Source organism: Zingiber officinale, chromosome 6A, assembly GCF_018446385.1.
Source record: "Zingiber officinale cultivar Zhangliang chromosome 6A, Zo_v1.1, whole genome shotgun sequence".
Lineage (NCBI taxonomy): Eukaryota > Viridiplantae > Streptophyta > Magnoliopsida > Zingiberales > Zingiberaceae > Zingiber > Zingiber officinale.
In genome coordinates, this window is record NC_055997.1 from 60,264,687 (window position 1) to 60,280,356 (window position 15,670).

A 15,670-nucleotide genomic window follows, 5' to 3' on the forward strand; every position below is an offset into this window, starting at 1 on the left:
CATAAAGTATAATCATGGTACATCCCTAAACATATATCATGCAACATATGAAACATGTCTTTTGAAAACTTATACAATACATACTTAAACATAATCTCAACATGATTAGGGCCCCGGCTTGTACCACATACATAAATGCGCGCGTCCTATGTAGGTCCAAGGTAGCAAGTCTTGAACCCTACAAGGTATACATACTAGGCCCGTTTCTTAGTCCATCGACCTAGGGGCACTTAGGAGCTCATCCCTAACGAGGCCCGTTTCTTAGTCCATCGACCCCGGGGCGCTTATGGAGTCCACCCTTGGTACAAGCCATACATAAAGTAAAGTAGCATGACTTAACTTACATATCATAGTTCTTATCATTTCATGCATATCATATTTCTTAACATATCATAAAACATGCATATTTGGGCACACAGCACATGCATGAATCATAACATACATCATGAACATATCACTTATCTTAAAGCATGCATATTTGGGCACACAGCACATGCATGAATCATAGGCTTGCATAACGAATGTATCATTTTATCATGTCATAAAGTAAGCATGTTTGAGCACATAGTACATACATGGGTCATAAGCATACATGAAAGAACATAACACATATCCTAAAAAAAAGACATAACCATTCATGGAATCATTAAATATCATCACTTCATAGCATGTGAGGTATATCTAGTCACTAAACCCATATGGCCGAAAGTCATGAAAGGTCCACATGATTTCTAGACAACATACAAACATAAAAATTCTCATGATATCTTCACATACTAGCATAAGAAAGGTCATAAGCATGTTAACCTAAATTTTTAAGCCCTCCTAGGTTTCTATTTCTTCATGGCCGAAACCTTACATGTAGAGCAAACAAGTTCTAAGTAACATGCAACATGTAAACCCTAAACTCATATCATATCATATTTCATAAGGAACCACTTAAGCATATTTAGTTTGGTTTCTAAGTTCCTTAAGCTCCCAAACCTATCATGGCCGAACCCTAACATGTCTCCTTCTAGGTTACAAGTAGCATGGAAGTGTTGAACCTTAAGTCAATATCTTATACATTTTCATGAGAAACAACATAAGCCTATTAGTTTTAAATTCCAAGCTTCCTAGATCCCTTAACTCAAGGTGGCCGAAACCTATAACTCATGGAATTAGGTTTATAATGGCATAAGAGCATGGTAACCACAACTACATTTCATAGCATATATCACAAGGCATCATAAGCATATATAAGTTGGGTTCTAAGTTTTCTCTAGGCTTTTAAACTTGTAGTGGCCGAAACTTATAAATCATAGAACTAGATTTTTAATGACATAAGAGCATAGGAATCACAACTACCTTTCATGGTACTTATCACAAAAACATCATGAACAATTGTAAGTTGGTTCCAAATTTTCTCTAGGCCTTTGTACTAATATTGGCCGAACCCTAATAAACATGTACTACATTTCTAGTGGCATAAGAGCATGGAACCATAACTATATATCCTAGTACTTACCACAAGAAGCATCATGAACATATATAAGTTGAGTTCTAAGTTTTCCTAGACTTCAAATCTCATCATAACCGAAAACTTTTATAAGCATGAAGTAAGATTTATAACTAACATGCAATCATGGCATAAAACTTCATACCTTGTCTTAGGAAAAATCTTAGCATGCTTAGCCCTAAATTTAAAACTCTCCTAAGCCTTTTCTTCTTACATGGCCGAATAGTCATGGGCATGAAAATGGAGTTTCAACAATATACAAGTAAGAGAAAAGTTAACAACATCATTATCATAGGTTACATAACTCAAGAATAAGGAAACATGCTTAGTTTGAGTCTTAAACTTACCTAGTCTTCTTGTTCATGCTTGGCCGAGAGTTTAAAGCTTATGGATCTAAGTTTTCATCATTTATTCTAGCATGGAAACCTTAGATTAACCTTTTACATAAAATACATATCACAAGAAAAATAGTAAGCATATCTAGTTACAATTTTCTTAAACTCTTCTTCTTCTTTTGGCCGAATTTTCTTAAGGCAAGTCCTAGGTTATTAAGCGATCTAACTCCATGAAAAACCATACAAACTATTGTACCACAGGTGAGGGGAAGCTTACCTAGAAATCAATTGTTAATCTTTAAGAAATGGTACCCTTGGTAAAGAGGAAGTAGGGAGCTTCTTCTTCTAGCACTCCTTTCGATTTCTCTTGCTTGGAAAGGTTCACCTTGAAGGCTCCTTCTTGTAGTTTAGTTTTCTCTTAGGGAGAAACCTAAACTTGGCTTGTGGAGATGAGGGAGGAGGATGCTAGTCTCGGCAAGGGTGAGGGGGAAGGGAAAACAAAATGAAATCCTTTAGTTCCTTTCCCTTTTATGCTAAGTAGGTGGGAGTTACCAAAATGAACTTTGCTTCCCTTCCTCCTTAATTCGTGCATGTATTTTCTTAATGAGAATATGTCCTCATTCCCTTCCCTAAATTCATCTCTTTATTATCCTCTTAAACCCCACGAAAATAGAGAAGGAAAGGGAGAAAGACAACATGTCCTTTGCTACTTTTTCTTCCTTAACCAAGAGGTAAACAAGAGGAAGAAAGCCACTTGATTTTCCCTTTGTTCCTTTACTAAATTTTAGCTTTACTTTTAACTACAATTCCCATCATTTCCCTTTCACATATTATTCATTATCCTAGTGGTTAACATACATAATTTTATTTCTATCCTTGGTGGGAGGTTCAAGGTTCAAACCTTCACCTCTTCTTTTTATTTCTCTTATTTCTTTTTCTTTGATTCTTCTTCTTTTATGTTCTAAAGAAAATAACACCCATATACTTATCTTATAATTTTTGTGGGCATTACACATTGGACTACAGTAAAGCATATATTGAAGTACCTTAGAGGCACTAGAGATTATATGCTAGCTTATAAGGTGGATAATTTGATCCTTGTGGGTTGCACGGATTTTGATTTCCAATCGGATAGAGATAATAGTAAGTAGATCTCGGGGTCTTGTGTTTACTTTAGGAGGTAAAGTCACATAGAAAATAAAAAGGATTTTTATTAAAATTATTTCTTATGTGGATATCATGGTTTTAAGAGAGAGTTTAAAATTTAAATCTTTCCTTTTATAGCTTTCTACAAAAGATTAAGAAAAGATTTGAAATCTTTCCTTATTTGTAAATTAAAAGGTGGATTTTAAATTTTAAGAAAACTTTCCTTTTTAAACCATGATTTACAAGAAAGTTTAAAAATTAAAATATTTCTTTTATAAGCTTCTACAAGAGATTAAGAAAAGATTTGATATCTTTCCTTATTTGTAGATTGAAAGGAGATTTTAATTTTTAAGAGATAACTTTCTTTTTAGAAATCATCCACATGTTTAAAAGAAAGGTTTTAATTTATAAAATTTCCTTTTTATAAATCACCATGAAGGGAAAAATTATTAGAATTTTTTTTTATAAATTTCCGGAAATAAATTAGGAAATTTTAATTCTTGTGTGAATTAAATTTTCCTTGATTGGGATTAGAATAGCGGCCGACCATGATATGTGAGAAAAGGAATTTGATTTTAATTAATTAAATTTTCTTTTTCATGGCAAAAAGAATTAAGGAAGTTTTTATTTAAATTTCCTTATTTGCCAAGACCAAGGATTATAAAAGAGGGGGTAGAGGTGTCTTCATGGTGGACAACTCTATTCTATTTCATCCCTCTCTTCCTTGGTGGTGTGGCCGGCCCCTTCTTTTTCTCTCCTCTCCTTATTGTGGCCGAAACTTCTTCATTGGTGGAGTTCTCTTGGTGGCCGGATCTAGCAAAGAGAAGAAGGAGAGAAAGGAAGCCTAGTCTCTAGCATCCCTTGGAGCATTGGTGGTGGCCGAACCTCTCCATCAAGAAGGACTCTTGGTGGCCGAAACCTAGAAGGAAGAAGAAGGTGTTTGGTGGTTCTCATCTCGGAAGATCGTTGCCCACACAACGTCCAAGGTTAGAAGAGGAATACGGTAGAAGATCAAGAGGTCATTAAAGTTCACAAAGAAAGGTATTACTAGTATTTATTTTCCACATCATGCTAGTTTATTTCTTTGTAAGAATTCCAAACACAAGAGGCAATTAGATCTAGTTTTCGAATTTGTTTTCAAGTTTGTGTTTTTTTTTTATCGAATTTGTGATTCGATTATTCTTTTCGGTTAACCTAGAGTTATTTAAGGAAATTAAATATTAACTTTCCTTAAAAGACTTTATCTAAGCGGTGGTGGTTGCTCCTATATCCAAGAAGGTACGCCATGCAGTCCCGGAAGCCAATTTTGGAAATTAATATTTAATGGAATTAATAACATAGGTGTATTTGAATCAATAGTGTTAAATTCGGCTTGCGATTCAAATCTAAATCATTAAGAATAGATAAGTTAAATTTGGAATCAATGATGTTAAGTTCCGTCTGCAATTCCTAATTTAACTTCTAAAGAACACAATAGGTTATTTAAGGAAAGGTTCGACACTTGTACAAAATTTTTGTACAGTGGAGCCGGTATGGTTTTCCTAGGACTAACCAACAGATAACACCGCTAAACATGTTTCAACTACTAGAGCATGAGATATACCTTTATTGTTCTGATTCCTACAAGGACAATCCACCTTCCAATGTCCTGACTGCTTGTAGATGAAGCACTTGCCCTTCGACTTCTTCATTCTAGCTTTTTGTCCTGTACCCTGAGGTTTATTCACTCTCTTTGCTGAAAAGACCTGTTTCTTCTTCTTCTTGCCTTTCAACTTAGAAGTAGAATCATTTTCAGTATAGTGAATCTGAGAACTGTGATGAAATATACCTTCTCCTGGCTGTAATTCTGTTAGAAGTTCCACCAATGTATACTCTCTTTTGTTCATGTTATAGTTCTGGCGGAACTGCTCAAAACTTCTGGGTAGCGTTTGGAGAATTATATCGACCTGGGTTTCCCCATCAATTTCTCCTCCAAGGACTTGTATTTCATTCAGATAAGCCATCATTTTGAGGATATGATCCCTTACGGGTGTCCCCTCAGACATGGTAGCTGTCATTAACTTTCTCATTGCCTCTTGCCTAGCAGTCCGACTCTGGTGCCCAAAGAGTTCTTTGAGATTGTTCATTATATCATAAGCAGTTGGTAAATCTTGATTCTGATATTGCAATACATTTGACATTGAAGCCAAAATGTAACATCGCGCCATCTTATTTGCTTTTACCCATTTCTTATGATACTCATTCTCCTCTGGGGTAGAGTCACCATTAGGTGTATCTGGGCATACCTCTGACAGTACAAACTTATAGTTTCAGCAGTTAAGACAATATCCAGGTTTCTTTTCCAATCTATATAGTTAGGACCAGTAAGTCTATTCTCTTTTAGAATAATGGCCAGTGGGTTGAAAGTCATCCTAAGAATCAAAAAATAAATTTTGGTCAAGACTCTAAATTTAGAATAATATTGATTCCTCAAACAATACTATTTAAATTTACCAACACCTCAAAACACCGTGAATATTACATGCCACGTTAGTGTGGACACATACAAATTCAACATTTGTAAGAGGAGGGTGTGACCCATTAATTTTATTATCTTGTCATCCTAACTTTATGACAAATAAAATTAATAGTTGGTTTTCCTTGGGTCACACAAAACAATAGCAGTGACTCCATTGGGGAGGATACTATTGAATGTGTCTAAGTGTATACCATTACTTGATACTTAGTCCATTAAATAGGATTGTGCCCCTTCAGTTGGAGAAGATCACATGCTCCTAAATAATTTTCTATAACCATCCGAAAAGGAAGTTTGATCTAGTGATCCGTAACAAACCCATCCGTTGTAGAGGGAGGCACTCAGAGCCAACACGCAAGCTTGTTGCATCACTTACAAACCAGTAATGGAGACCGTGGAATTTATTAAAATCCCTCTCCCACTTAGTTATTTAAAAATGAGGATTTTAACCTATGCTAGCATACATCACATGCACATAAACATCACAGTAAATAAAAGCAATAAATTTAGAAATTAATTTTCCAACTATTATGGCATTTTCCATCACTATCTTCAGTATGCTCCCACTCTAGCTGCTGCCATCTTTAGTCACCGTCATCGGGTCGAGTTGTCGCATCTATCTTGCTTCTTATTTCGCTGCATCTATGGTCCTCCAAAAGCAACACGCCTCGCAAAGATATGATCCGCGACAAATGTAGAATTTTACATACATCGATCCTATATTTCATAAAGAAATATACATGTATTCTAGATCGAACAAAAATAAAATTCTAAAAATAATACAGCTCCTGCTGTATTTGATACATACAATCATGAACATAAAATAATGCCCTTGACATGTCCAAGGGTCCAATCACACACAATATCTAAATGCCATAATAGTTGGAGCCTGCAACCACAAAGTTAGCACATCCTACTATTATCCTGCCTAAATTATGTATGGCATGTGCATAATTAATTTGAAAACCAAAGCACACAGAGGCAAACCCTAGCTCTGATACCAATTGTTGGTTAGTCCTAGGAAGATCATACCAGTTCCACTGTATAAAATTATTTACAAGTGTCAAACTTTCCTAAATAACCTATTGTGTTCTTTAGAAGTTAAATTAGGAATCACAGACGGAACTTAACATCATTGATTCCAAATTTAACTTATCTATTCTTAATGGTTTAGACTTGGATCGCAAGCGGAACTTAACACTATTGATCCAAATCCACCATGTTATAAATTTAATTAAATATTAATTTCCAAAATTGGCTTCCAGGACTGCATGGTGAGGCACATGGCCTTCTTGGGTATGGGAGCATCCACCACCGCCTAGACAAAGCCTTTTAAGGAAAGCTAATATTTAATTTTCTTATATAACTCTAGGTCTAACCAAAAAGAACAATCGAATCACAAATTTGAAAAACAAAGAAAAACACAAACACAAATTACTAATTCAAAAAACTAGATCTAATGCCTCTTGTGTTTGGAATTCTAACAAAGAAAAATAACTAGCATGATGCGGAAGAAAATTACTAGTTATACCTTTTCTTTGCAAGCTAATGACCTCAAGATCTTTTACCGTATTCCTCGCATCGCCTTGGACGTCGTGTGGGCGACGATCCTCCAAGATGAACACCACCCAAAAGAGCTTCTCCTCCTTGTAATATTCGGCCACCACCACCACAAAATAAAAGAGAGTAAAGGGAGAAGAGAGGGAGAGAGGGGCTAGCCACTTGAGGATCACCAAGCAAGAGAATAAGAGTTGTGTCTCATGAGGCCTCCTCACCCCTTCTTTTATATTACTTGCTCAAGGCAAATAAGGGAAGAATTTTTACAAAAATTAAAATCTTCCTCCAGTTTTTCCTTTTCCCTTTTTATTTTTCCTTTTCTTTCCTCTTGATTGAATCAATCACCAAATCAATGATTGACTTGATTTAATCTTGGCCGACCCCTTACTTGGGCACCAAGCAAGGGTGGTCGGCCACTTATAGGAAGGAATAATAATTTTTTTATAAAATTTTATAAGAAGAAATCCTCTTATAAAATTTTACAAGCTCTTTTTCCTAAAGTGGATGTTAAAAAGGAAAGTTTTAAAAATTAAAACCATGTTTTAAAATTTAAAACTTCTCTTCAAAAATTTCCTTTCTTAACATGAATAGGAAATTTTAATTTTTAAAACTTCTCTTCCTTTTTTATAAAACCATGAGGATGGTTAAAAAAGAAAAATTTTAAAACTTTTAAAACTCTCTATTAAACCATGTGGCCTAATTCAAATTAGGAAAGTTTTTAAATTTAAATCTCTCTTTTAAAACTTATAGTTTTCTACAAAGAGAAGATTTAAAAATTCAAAACACCCCTCTTATTTTAATTTATTATGGTCGGCCCCTACTTGCTTACTCACCAAGCAAGAGGGTCGGCCCTCTTAAGGAGATGGTGGCCAGCCATTACTTGGTCACCAAGCAATGGACCGACCTCCTTTCTTGGACACCAAGAAGGGCTTTTAATGAGTGGTTTATAAGGCACTAATGAGGCTACGACAGAGACCTAGAGGAGAAATTAGTTTTGGCCTTTCGATGAGCTTGAGTGTCCTGTGTTCGCCCCGAACACACAACTCAAGTTCATCAACAATAACTCATTCCACTAGAGAGTTATTGGTGCACTACCACACCAATCCCAAATTATATTATGGGCTCCTTCTTACCATGAGTGTATTAGTCTCCCTGTTTTAAGATAACGAATGTCCACTAATTAAGTAAGTTACTAACAACTCAGTTAATTAATATCTAGCTCCAAGAGTAGTACCACTCAACTTCATTGTCATGTCGGACTAATTCCACCTGCAGGGTTTAACATGTCAATCCTTATGAGCTCCTCTTGGGGACATTCTCAACCTAGATAACTATGACACAGTTTCCTTCTATAATCAACAACACACACTATAAGTAATATCATTTCCCAACTTATCGGGCCTATTGATTTATCAAGCTAAATCTCACCCTTTGATAAGTTAAACAAATAGATACTAAATATATATGCTTGTTATTATATTAGGATTAAGAGTACACACTTCCATAATAACTAAGGTCTAGTTTTTTTATTAAGTCAGTATAAAAAGAACTTACCTAAAATGGTCCTACTCAATACACTTAGAGTGTACTAGTGTAATTTATTAGTCAAGATAAACTAATACCTAATTACACTACAACTATACCAATGGTTTATTCCTTTCCATATTAGTCGTGAGCAATTGTTTATAATTTATAAAGAGCTGATAACATGATCTTCTGTGTGTGACACCATACACCATATTATCTACTTTATAAATTAATTGAATAACTATATTCAATAAATAAATATAGACATTTGACCAATGTGATTCTTTTATTTCAAAAATAAATGTTTACAAAAGCTAGGCTTTTAGTATACACTCCAACAACACGGAGTGCAATAAGGCGTTGGAGGAGCTTAAAGAGTACCTTAACTCCCTGCATGTACTGGCCAAGCCGAGCGTTGGCGAGTTGCTATGGATCTACTTGTCGTCCATCAATTATGTGGTTGGCTCAGCTTTGGTGAGGAAAAATGGCCATGAGTAGCAACCTGTGTATTTTCTAAGCCATATATTAAAAGATGTAGAGTCCTGCTATACCTGTCTTGAAAAGTTAGCATACGCACTAGTGCTCGCCGCTCGGAGACTCCATCCTTACTTTCTTTCACATCCCATCATCGTGATGACCAACAGCGCCTTGGGAAGGGTCCTTCTCAACCCCGAAGTGTTCGGGTGGCTGATCAAATGGAAAACTGAGCTGAGCAAATTCGACATATAGTATCAACCCCGAATGGCGATCAAGGCTCAGGCCTTAGTTGATTTTATTAGTGAGGTCCAGAACGTCGAGCTAGACGTAATGTGGAAGATATATGTGGATGACGCCTCCACTCGAGAAGGTAGCGGGATTGACATTCTTCTGATTTCACCGCGGGAGGACAGGATGCAACTATGCATTCGGCTGCATTACGGGCGACAAATAATGAAGCTGAATATGAAGCCTTGATAGCTGGGTTACAGGCCGCTCAACATGTTGGAGCTACAAAAGTCCTCATCCACTCGGACTCATAGTTAGCCACTTAGCAACTATTAGGGATGTTCGAGATAAGCAGCTCCCAACTTAGGTTATATGTAGAAGCTTTTGAGAAGCTGAAAGTCGATTTTCAAGAGGTGGTGATCCAAAAGATTCCCCGGTTGGAAAATTAGGTTGCGGATGAATTGGGTAAGTTATCCAGTTCATTGTCACCGATCGTGATAGAGAAGCCGATCAAACAAGTCTCATTGGTGGTGCACATTGATAGGATGGAAGAAATAACTTTCCCGAGCGACTGGTGGACAACACTGATAGAGTTCCTCCGATCGGGCATCATACCTGTCAATCAAGAGGAAGCCCACTTACTGAAAAAGAGGGCTAGACGGTTCATCCTGATCGGAGATCAGCTGTATAAAAGAGCTTTCTCCAAGCCCCTTCTCAAGGGTGTTGGACCGGAGGACGCGGAATATATCCTTTAGGAAGTGCACCAACGCTCCTACGGAAGTCATCCGGGAGGCTGATGGTTGGCCTGAAAGATCCTCCTCACTGGATATTTCTGGGCCACCCTTCAAGATGATGCTGCTCGGACAGTAGCCACCTGTATATTATTCCAAAAATATCACAACATCCTGCACCGACTGACCGAGGAGATGAAGGCATCTATGGTGTCTTTTCTGTTCGACCAATGAGGCATGGACATCGTTGGACCGTTTTCGATGAAGATCGGTCAGCGAAGATTCCTACTTGTCGTGGTGGATCATTTTTCAAAATGGGTGGAGGTCGAGCCGCTAGCAAAGATAATCGAACAGATGGTCATCAAGTTTATATGGCAGAATATTTTGTGCCAGTTCGGCATCCCTCGCCGGCTCGTCTTGGATAATGGGAGGAAGTTTACCGGACGGAGGCTTAGGGAGTGGTGTGAAGGCTATGACATTCAGCAAACATTCATCTCAGTAGCCTACCCCCAGAGCAACGGTCAGGCGGAAGTCACCAACTAGGAGATCCTCAAAGGTTTACGGGCTCGGCTTGACCATGCAGGAGGCAGCTAGCTCGATGAACTCCCTAGTGTCCTATGGGATCTTCGCACAACACCAAAAGAGGTTATCGGTGTCACACCATTCCAGTTGGTGTACGACAGTGAAGTGATGGCCCCCGTGGAAGTTGATGTAGAATCTAACTGAGTGTAACTCTATGACAAGGAGAACATCGAGTGGAGACTCATGAAGCTCAATTTAGTGGATGAAGCTCGGGATAAGACCGTCGTCTGGCTCACGGCATACAAGCAGTGAATGAAGCAAAACTACAACTAGAGGGTGATCCCGAGATCCTTCTAGGTTGGCGATTTGATGTAGAAAAGAATAAAGTCAGTCGATGATGTCACTAAGCTTGAAGCCCCATGGGTGGGACCTTACAAGGTCGTGCAGAAGCTCTGCTCAGGAGCCTACTGTTAGAGCAATCTAGTGTAACCCTAGGTTTTGATGTTTAGGCAAAGGTTTAAGTTAGGTTTATTATTATATTTGATATTCATTGTGAGTGTGCAAGATACAGGTACAACAAGGAGAGTCTAAGTGTGATCTTGGCAAAGGAGGAAAGTTCAAGGGTGAGTCTTGGTAGTGTAAGTCTAAGCATGTAGTCTTGGCAACGTAAGTATAAGTGTGACTTGGCAATGGATGAAGTCCCGGAGGCACGACCTCTTGGAAAAGGAAGATCTGACAACAATGAAAAGGCCGATGGAAGCTTCAGAAGGTAAGGCATGAAGGATGGAAAGACATCCGAGAGACACGAGGCTGATGGAGAAGGCTAGGTCTAGGTTGTGCGGGGATGAGTGCATGAGAGATTGCACCCACGGTAAAATTTCAGTGTTACTATAGTAGTATTGTAGCATTACTATAGCATTTACTATAGTGTTATTATAGTAGTCAATTAGTGTTTTCATCAGTCGACTGGTAGCCGACCGTTGTCTTGTAACGATCAAATTTCACTTAAGACTAGTCGACTGGTGGTTGTACCAATTGATTGGTGGTGGGAAACATAGCTAGGTGTTTCCTCCCGAGCTCTATTAAAGAGAGATCGGGGTACTTGGCCATGGTTGATGAAATTAGTAGTGGTTAATCCTAATTAGAGTCTCCAAGTGCCCAAGTGATCTAGTGTGCTTTTACGAGGTTGTGGCGAGGTTTTTCCACCCACAAGGAGCTACGCGAGCTAGCTGGAAGTTCTCCGGGGAATCATCCACCGACGGATCAAGATCGTTCACCTTATAGACAACCATGGATTAGGAGCTTTATCTTTGAACCACGTTAAATCAACGTATTAGGTTTGTTATCTCTTGTCAGTATTTGTTTTTGTATTTCGCTGTGCGTACTAACCATTATAGGAAGCAACGTTTTAGGTGAGACGCTATTCACCCCCCCCCCCCCTCTAGTGGGCGTCAAGATCTCAACAAGTGGTATCAGAGCTAGGCCGCTCTTTTAAGGATTAATCGTCGAGGGAGTAAAGCGCTAAAGGAAGATAGAGTCAGCAGGTCCGCTTGGATGGGATATCCGGATCCCACCTCTATTTGACTGAGAAGACTTCGGGTATTGGAGGTTTCGCTTGGAGACTTGATTCCAAATGAATTGGGATCATTGGATGACATTAGAGGATCCATTTGAAGCTCTGATAGACAAGAAGGGAAAATGCCTCTGTCCTCGGTATTGGACCAAGGAGAAAAGGAAGCAATTAGAGGTGGATAAGGAAGTAATGAAAATTCTATGAATTTATTACCCCCTAACATTTTGGTGAGTGTAGGTAAATTCGAGAATGCAAGTGACCTGTGAAAAAAGATAATTGTATTTCATGAATATCCTACAAAACTCCAAGTGGTGGAGGAGCCCAAGGAGAAGGGCTCATTGATTCAAGAGGAGAAGGACCAATCGGTTGTTGACACATGCTCAACATCCAAGGAGGAGAAGGAAGATGAGGAGATAACATCCACATCTTTAAAGGAGGAAGAAGTGGAACCGTCCACATCATCAAGTGAAGAGGAAGAAGAGCAATCTAAGGAAGAGGAGATCTTGGAAGCTCAACCCTCCATCTCAACTACCAAGAAGTGTACAAAGGACCACATCAAATGCTTTTAATGTGGTAAGATGGGGCACTATAAGGGTAGGTGTCCTTCACTCAAGAAGGTAAAGGAGGTAAACCCTAAACTCACTGAAGTTAATTTAGAAACTAATGTGAGTTGTAGGAAGAAGAATGAGAAGAAGCACATTAGGTGCTTTACATGTGGTGAGTGGGGTCACTACCACCAAAATGCCCAAGGAGAGGAGAGCTCAAGAAATTGGCGCACTTGAAGAAATGGGAGAAGAAGAGGAGCTTAAGTCAAGGGGGAGCTTCAAAGGTAAAAGGGAAGGTAATCTCTAACTTGAAGTTTAATCCAAGCTCTAATTCTTACATGCTTGTTAGAAATAATGTACATTATTTACCCAAGTATAATTATAGATTTAGATATAATGATAGGAATAGGGTTAACACGATAGATAACCCTAGGAAATCATGTACTAAGGTTAAATCTAATAAGACTCAAACCACTTTGCCTAAGGGAAGAAAAATGGGTGAAAATCTAAGCATTAATCCCAAGAAAGGGAGACACTTGCCTAGGAAGGGTAGATCTAGGAATGTCCATGATGGACATGTTGATTCTAGGGTTAAAAACCTAGAATTGGAAAATCAAGCTCTAAGGGAAAGGCTTGATAGGTTAGAGAAAGTCCTAGATAGGTTCATTATTAGACCTAAAGGACTTGACATCTGTTTTAGGGGTCAAAGACCCAAAAATATCAAATTAGGTTCCTCCAAGGCCAAGGAAAAATCATATGCTAGGGTGGCAAATGATAATGACAAGGTAGAGTCATCCAAGGCCAATAAGAATTAATATGCTATGGTGACATATAATTATGGCAAGGATGAGGTGTCCAAGGTTAAGGATAAGAAGGAATTAACCAGAAACAAGGTTTCTAAGGTTAAGAAAGTCAAGTTTATAGATCAAGTGTCATCCGAGGTGCACCGAAGTGGCCTAGCCGTAGTGGATGAGTCATCTAGGGAGGTGACTAAGGTTAAGATCTCTAAGGCTAGGAGCTCAAAGAATCTTTGGGATATATGATAAATGAATCTCAGGTGGACCATGCTTGGGACTCAAGATGGGTCATCAAATGTGCCAAAGTGATTTGGAGACGGATTTGAGTCTCAAATCTAAGAAATTATCACAATTGGGTTGAGTTTCATGCATGAAAATATGATTTGGGTTTATATTATAAGAAAATTAGTTTTTGATATATAGATGTCATATAAACTAATTCTAGAGATGCATTATGGTTCAGTATAGACAGATACATCAAGAGAAAGTCAAAACTAGGACTTTAAGTCAAGGTTCAATTGAACCATTTAGCTAGTTTTATATTTTATGTTAATCTTAGGATTCATGATCAATATATTTTTATATATATTTTTCCCAAGTATATATTGGTAAAATAGATCTCTCCACAAAATTTGAGACTTTTTAGAGGCCTATGAAATTTCTGGTGCATTTATGAAGTTGGGTCAGAAAGGCTAATTTTTACTGAAATAGAGTACCAGTCAACTGGTACATATACCAATCGACTGGTAGTAGTATTTTTCGAGTACAAAATATTTTTTGTAAGTTCATTTTGATGGGTGTCATTCGACTGGGGCATATGGCAGTCGACTGACATAGTCTGAAACTGTTTTCTAACATTCGGAGTTGACCAAAAGGATGATATATATATATATATATATATATGGAGGATTAATACATGATGTTCATTAGAGGTTAAAGAATCCAATAATTGTGATATTGTTAAAGCTTTTTTTGATGTATGGCAAAGGGGGAGAAGTGTTAGGTTTAAGTGGGAAACTTAAAATACCTTTGCAAGAAATCCTAACTCAAGAGGGAGCTTAGGTGAAGGAGGAGAAATTACTCATTTATTTGCAAAGGGGGAGAAGTTTGCCTTTGCGGGGGAGCTTAGGTGAAGGGGGAGCCTAGGATTAGGTTCCGTGATTTATGCATGAGTAGATATGTATTTTTATTTGCATTGTTATTGCATTTATGTTTCCCTAACTTAAACGGGTTGACAAACATCAAAAAGGGAGAGATTATTGGAGCAATCTAGTGTGACCCAAGGTTTTGATGTTTGAGCAAAGGTTTAAGTTAGGTTTATTATTGTATTTGATATGCATTATAAGTGTGCAGGATATAGGTACAATAAGGAGAGTCCAAGTGTGATCTTGGCAAAGGAGGAAAGTCCAAGGGTGAGTCTTGGCGGTGTAAGTCCAAGCATGTAGTCTTGGCAACGTAAGTCCAAGTGTGACTTGACAATGGATGAAGTCCCGGAGGCATGACCTCTTGGCAAAGGAAAGCCCGACAACAATGACAAGGATGATGGAAGCTCTAGAAGGCAAGGTGTAAAGGATGGGGAGACATCCGAGGGACACGAGGCTAATGGAGGAGGCTAGAAGGCTAGGTCTAGGTTGTGTAGGCAAGGGTGAGTGCATGAGAGACTGCACTCATGGTAAAATTCCAGTGTCACTATAGCAGTATTGTAGCGTTACTGTAGCATTTACTGTAGTGTTATTGTAGCAGTCAATTGGTGTTTTCATAAGTCGACTGGTAGCCGACCATTGGCTTGTAATGGTTGAATTTCACTTAAAAACAGTCGACTGGTAGTTGTACCAGTCGATTGGTGGCAGGAAACACAGCTAGGTGTTTCCTCCCAAGCTTTATTAAAGAGAGCTCGGGGTGCTTGGCCATGGTTGACGAAATTAGTGGTAGTTAACCCTAATTAGAGTCTCCAAGTGCCCAAGTGATCTAGCATGCTTGAACGAGGTTGTGACGAGGTTTCTCCACCCACAAGGAGCTACGCGAGCTAGCCGGAAGTTCTCCGGGGAATCATCCACCGATGGATCAAGATCGTCCACCTTATGAACAGCCGTGGAGTAGGAGTTTTATCTCCGAACCACGTTAAATCAACGTGTTAGGTTTGCTATCTCTTGTTAGTATTTGTTTTTGTATTCCACTGTGCGTACTAACCATTATAGGAAGCGACGTTTTGGGTGAGA